Source organism: Aquarana catesbeiana, linkage group LG01, assembly GCF_042186555.1.
Source record: "Aquarana catesbeiana isolate 2022-GZ linkage group LG01, ASM4218655v1, whole genome shotgun sequence".
NCBI lineage: Eukaryota > Metazoa > Chordata > Amphibia > Anura > Ranidae > Aquarana > Aquarana catesbeiana.
The window spans coordinates 836,763,253-836,770,003 of NC_133324.1; the positions used below are offsets into that span (position 1 = coordinate 836,763,253).

The 6,751-nt window shown below is 49.2% G+C and overlaps 1 protein-coding gene across 1 annotated transcript in view; it reads left to right on the top strand.

Annotated features, from left to right (window-relative positions):
- The first annotated feature begins 458 nt into the window (after window positions 1–458).
- Window positions 459–6,751, top strand: part of SMIM14 (small integral membrane protein 14) — a 71,331-nt gene continuing 65,038 nt past the window's right edge. The window contains exon 1 of the mRNA XM_073608644.1: window positions 459–612. The gene's annotated coding sequence lies outside the window, so the exon portion shown is untranslated. The remainder of the gene's footprint in view (window positions 613–6,751) is intronic.

The following is a 6,751-nucleotide window of genomic DNA, read 5'->3' on the forward strand; positions in this document are numbered from 1 at the left end:
TAGCACAAAAAATTAAAAAAAACACTAGTGATTAAATACCACCAAAAGAGAGCTCTATTTGTGTGAAAAAAGGACGCAAATTTCATTTGGGTACAGTGTTGCATGACTGAGTAATTGTCATTCAAAGTGTGAGAGTGCTGAAAGCTGGTCAGGGCAGGAAGGGGGTGAAAGTGCCCTGTAGGCAAGTGGTTAATTGCACACAGCTCAGTGTCACTGGATCAGCACGACAGTCAGACAAATAGCATTCCCGGAAAGAGAGCCTACCAATGGCAGCCCGCATCAGGAGAAGTTTCCTTTAAACATCCCAGAAAACTGAACACATAGCAACACATAGGAAACCATTCTATCCCAGAGCCCCTCCTCCTGAGGTGACCACACAGCGCTCAGCCGGCTCTGGCAGCTGCTGATTGGCTAACCTTTGCCCCGCCCCTCTTGCCCCACTCATACATTTCCTTGGCTAATGCGAGCGGCGTGAGCGCGCATGGGCTGGATCTGGGCGGTAGCGGCCAGAGGGGGAGATCCGGGTTCTGTGCACGAGCGTGACGTGTACAGCCGAATCAAAACAGAGCAGGTGCTGCACACTGGAGGCTCCCGGCTGGATCGTGCACTGAGGTGAGGGGTCCGGGTACTCTGCACTGACACTACGCCTACCCCACCTCCCCCATAGGAGGCTATAGAGCGCTGTGTGTGTGTGGGCTCCGGATGCATGGAGTTTGTTATTCTCTCTTCCTGTTATTGTCTGGTATCGTGCAGACCGATTGTATAAGTGCATGTTGTTCCTATGTGTATCGATCACCCCTCATCTATATAGAGATCCCCCCATACAGCTGTATGATGTGTCCTGATCACCCCTCATCTATATAGAGATCCCCCCATACAGCTGTATGATGTGTCCTGATCACCCCTCATCTATATAGAGATTCCCCCCCCCCCCATACAGCTGTATGATGTGTCCTGATCACCCCTCATCTATATAGAGACCCCCCCCCCCATACAGCTGTATGATGTGTCCTGATCACCCCTCATCTATATAGAGACCCCCCCCCCCCCCCCCCATACAGCTGTATGATGTGTCCTGATCACCCCTCATCTATATAGAGATCCCCCCCCCCCCCATACAGCTGTATGATGTGTCCTGATCACCCCTCATCTATATAGAGATCCCCCCCCCCCCATACAGCTGTATGATGTGTCCTGATCACCCCTCATCTATATAGAGATCCCCCCCCCCCCATACAGCTGTATGATGTGTCCTGATCACCCCTCATCTATATAGAGATTCCCCCCCCCCCATACAGCTGTATGATGTGTCCTGATCACCCCTCATCTATATAGAGATCCCCCCCCCCATACAGCTGTATGATGTGTCCTGATCACCCCTCATCTATATAGAGATCCCCCCCCCCCCCATACAGCTGTATGATGTGTCCTGATCACCCCTCATCTATATAGAGATCCCCCCCCCCCCCATACAGCTGTATGATGTGTCCTGATCACCCCTCATCTATATAGAGATCCCCCCCCCCCCATACAGCTGTATGATGTGTCCTGATCACCCCTCATCTATATAGAGATCCCCCCCCCCCATACAGCTGTATGATGTGTCCTGATCACCCCTCATCTATATAGAGATCCCCCCCCCCCATACAGCTGTATGATGTGTCCTGATCACCCCTCATCTATATAGAGATCCCCCCCCCCCCCCATACAGCTGTATGATGTGTCCTGATCACCCCTCATCTATATAGAGATCCCCCCCCCCCCATACAGCTGTATGATGTGTCCTGATCACCCCTCATCTATATAGAGATCCCCCCCCCCATACAGCTGTATGATGTGTCCTGATCACCCCTCATCTATATAGAGATCCCCCCCCCCCCATACAGCTGTATGATGTGTCCTGATCACCCCTCATCTATATAGAGATCCCCCCCCCCCATACAGCTGTATGATGTGTCCTGATCACCCCTCATCTATATAGAGATCCCCCCCCCCCCCCATACAGCTGTATGATGTGTCCTGATCACCCCTCATCTATATAGAGATCCCCCCATACAGCTGTATGATGTGTCCTGATCACCCCTCATCTATATAGAGATCCCCCCATACAGCTGTATGATGTGTCCTGATCACCCCTCATCTATATAGAGATCCCCCCCCCCCCCATACAGCTGTATGATGTGTCCTGATCACCCCTCATCTATATAGAGATTCCCCCCCCCCCCCCCATACAGCTGTATGATGTGTCCTGATCACCCCTCATCTATATAGAGATCCCCCCATACAGCTGTATGATGTGTCCTGATCACCCCTCATCTATATAGAGACCCCCCCCCCCCCCCCCATACAGCTGTATGATGTGTCCTGATCACCCTTCATCCATACCTCCCAACTGTCCCTGATTTGGAGCAATGTCCCTCATTCCTCCTCATTTTGATCTGATCTCTATAGTTGTATATAAAATGCACCTTTCATCCAAATTCTAAATTGCTGCATTTGTAAATTTTAAAAGCCAATATAAAGGAATAGTAGTGGTAAAAAAAGACCTTGTGGCTTTTAAAGGGGTTGTAAAGGTATATAATATTATTATTATTATTATTATTATTTTTTAAATAACAAACATGTTATACTTACCTCCACTGTGCAGCTCGTTTTGCACAGAGTGGCCCCGAACCTGGTCTTCTGGGGTCCCTCGGCTGCTGTCTCGGCTCCTCCCCACAAGAACTAAACACCTTAATGCGAGCTCTCTCGCATTGTGTTTTGTTCTTGCGGGCGCACTCCCGTGATACAGCCGGCGGCCAAAGCCGCTCACTGTATCACTCGGCCCCGCCCCCTGGCACGCCGCGTCATTAGATGTGATTAACAGCAGCGCGAGCCAATGGCTGCACTGCTTTCAATCCATCCACTCTAGCCAATCAACGGCCAGGCTGAGCGGCGAAGAGGATGTCGGGAGCGAGCGTGGGACTTTCTAAGGGTCAGGTAAGTAAAACGGGGGGGCTGGGGGGGGCCCGCCATTTTCGGATGTTTTTTCACCTTAATGCATAGGATGCATTAAGGTGAAAAAACGTGAACCTTTACAACTAAGGATAAGCTCCAGCGTGTTCGCTTGCTGCATGTGCCGAGCCCGCCAGGAAGTCAGCAATGCGCTGCGCTAATCACAGGCAGTGAGACCTTTCCCGATCTCTGCACCCGCACATCGAGAAATGTCTCAGTGCCTGTGATTAGCGCTGTGCAGTGCCGAGTTCCTGGCGGGCTCGGCACGTGCAGCATGCGAAGACGCCGGAGCTCATCCTTATTTACAACTCCTTTTAATTAACCCTCCTTTTTTTTTTTTTTTGTTCTCCTTTTAAGGGGGTGTGGCAGGGGGCGTGTCCTCTGCCTACATACATTTGCTAGTAGGTGTCCCTCATTCCCATCTCAAAATGTTGGGAGGTATGTTCATCTATATGGAGATCCCCCCCCCCCCCCCCCCCCATACAGCTGTATGATGTACACGGAGTGCTCAGCAGCTGTCGTTCTTTATGGCTCTGTTCCTGGTCAATAGATCCTGTGGGCTCAATTCACTAAGCTAACACCACCCATGGATACACATGTTTATTTACCAAAGTCATTGTATTTTTCAGTTGGATCCAATGAAATTTAAAAGTTACAGTCATGTGACTAAAATAAAGATCTTTCAAATGCCTGTATACTGATTTCAAATCTGAGGCTTCTACCCCCCCCCCCCCCTTTGCACCTGTGGCACAGACTACCCAACAAGCTGCAAGGTAAACAGGGAAGCCCTTTGATGGATGCTGGCGAAGACATTGTGTTCTCCTGGGAGGGGGAGCTGTCCCTGCCAAGAGAACACACAGTGATTATTGCTGCTAGCAATAACCGCATTAAAAATCTGGCAGGCTGGTTGTACCCAAGTTGATTAAGCAGCCTGCTCATGGTTCGAATATTGGCTGGTCCCTGCTGAACCCTTCCAAGATTCGAACCGTCTATGACCGGTTTAAAAGAGGTATGTATTGAATTTTTTTTTTTTTTTTTTAAATCATACTTGCCTAGGTGGGTGCTGTATCTGTCCCATGCCGGCTTTAACACTGAGAACCAAGCGACCAAACTGCGCCTGTTGCACTGGCTCTCTGCTCTGCCCTCTTTGCGCTCACTGGATCGCTGGGATGTGGAGGGGGCGGGAGTGGCCGGCTCAGCCTCTCAGCGGTATTCTGAGGCTGAGCTGGGTGCTGGTCCAGGCATGCGGGCAGATCCCGACCATATGGTCGCGATCTTTCCCGAGGCTGGGCCGGCTCTGATGTCAGCTGACAGTGGGCTTCAATCCAAGTCTGCTGAAAACAGGTCACAGGAGTGCAAAAGTGATCAGAGTTTAGATTGCGAAGTGGTGCCTCCTCACCACCAGTTTTAACCCCATAATTGCCACACAAATTTGCTGCAACCATGTGCATTGCACACCGTTGCCAGTTGTTTGTGTCGCTTCCTCATTCGATTGCGTGGGTTACGTTTGGTGAGTTTGTTGCCAGCCAAGCGCAACATGTTTGGATCATTTTTTTACCATGATCATAAAGCATCACGACTGTGGCATGTGAACACCTCTGTTTGCTGCCATTGCAGCATGAAGGGGGCATTTGGAGGTTCTAAAAATGCAGCTCACCCAAGCATTTTTTAATGTCCCCCCCCCCCCCCCCCCCCCCCCCCCCACAACAAGTCTAGAGAGTCTCAAGAGAGATTTTTGCCGGTAAATACATTTTGTGTTCTCACTTCCTGTTCTGTAGGCACTGATGCTGCAGCCCTAACCTCACAGCTGCCCCCTGGGAGGGCTACGTCACCAGTGTCCTCCAGGGAAATCTCATCCTAAACACGTGGGCTTTTGTGACATCTGAGATCTCACAGGGGAGAAAGGTGGCTGAACTTGCACATTCTTTTTGTAATTTTTTTATAGGTTGCCATAGTTTCCGCAACAATAATGCAGGTAGCCTGAAGCCTCGTACACGCCAGTAGTTTTTTTTTTTTTTTTTCAGCCCTGCAGGGCTGAACAGGAAAGAAACTGACACCTCAGGAGGAGCCGCTGTACTAACTATCCGACTTTAGTACAGCGATCTCCCCTGCTGTTCTATTGTGTTCTGACAACCCCCACCCCATCGGAAAAAAACACTCCGGTCAGCGCTCTCAGCCACTGACCACCTGCAAAGTATGGCGTTTGTTATCAGTGAGCCAGCTGAGAAAATGTGGAAGAAGCTGGTCACCAATTATGTCTCCAAGATGGCAATGCAGGTTGGAAGGGGAGCAGGCACATTAGGTATGTAGAAACAAATTTGGCAAGTAATCATTATTAAAGTAGTATGAAACGTGTCAAGTTTCTTGCATGACTGCATTCTATTTAACCAAGGAAACATTCCCCAGGACATTATTTAGAACATATGTTTGAAATGCCTACAATCTGTGCCCTTTAATGCCTCTGGCTCCAGATTACAGAGCGCGGCTTCCCCCAAATGCCTGGATCAGGGAGTGGTCCCACCTCCCATCTAGGTATGCATACCACCTGCATCGGGACTAATGTCCCATGATCACTTGGTCCAGTCCATACTGTGCATGTGCGTCTGCTCTGTCAGCATTGGGGGGCCTTCTTTGTCCTTGCAACACACTGCGCATGCCTGACGCTCCAGGGAGACCCACACTGCATGGCAGTGAAGCCACCCTATAGGAAAATATACCAGGGGCATAGACTTTGATTGCGTTGCAAAGACGGGGGGGGGGCAGCAAGGGCATGGGGTATTATATTCAACAATGGTTTATTAACCCTTTAAATGTGGTTTATTTGAAATATTTATGACACTAATGGTGGCAGATTAAACTGAGGTGTAGGGGGAGGTTTGCTTTAACCATGTGTTAAAACTTTGTGAATTGAGCCTTTTGCGTGGAGTGAAGTGTTTGAAGTGCGAGTTTTAAATTTGTTTTAATATTCTTCGAGTGTTATGCAGACTTTTTTTTTTTTTTAAGGATTCGTTGACAATCGCTTTCTTGCCAGTACACATTGGGGGTTATTTATAAAAGGCAAATCCACTTTGTACTACAAGTGCAAAGTGCACTTGAAATTGCATTGAAAGTGCAGTCGCTGTAAATCTGAGGGGTAGATCTGAAATAAGGGGAAGCTCTGCTGATTTTATTATCCAATCATGTGCAAGCTAAAATGCTGTTTAAAAAAAAAAAAAAAAAAATTGCGAAAAAAAAAAAAAAAAAAAAAAAAAAAAAAAAAAAGTAGGGTTAGTATGGATTCGGAGGGGTCCCCCCTCCCACGCCAAAATGTAAAAAAAATAGCATGGAGTCGTCCCCCCCCCCCCCCCCCTCAAAATACATACCAGACCCTTATCCAAGCATGGAGGTCAGGAAAGAGAGGGGACTAGCGAGCAAGCCCCAAAGCACCTTGCCCCCATGTTAATTGGGGACAAGGGCCTCTTCCCGACAACCCTGGCCGGTGGTTTACCAAGGGGGGGGGCCCCAGAGCTTGTCCCCCACATGTGAATGGATCTCTGGTACATCGTACCCCTACCCATTCACCCCAAAAAGCAGTGAAATGTAAAAAACAAATGAGCCTGTTTATGACAAGTCCTCTTCTGTGGCTGTCTACCTCCATCATAAGGGGCAGGCTCTCCGGGTGACTTTATCGGATGGCCACGCCCCATGGCTATATAAGAGATGCCAGCCAGTGGGCGACAACACAACGGAGGAAGACAGCCACAGAAGAAGAGCGGCA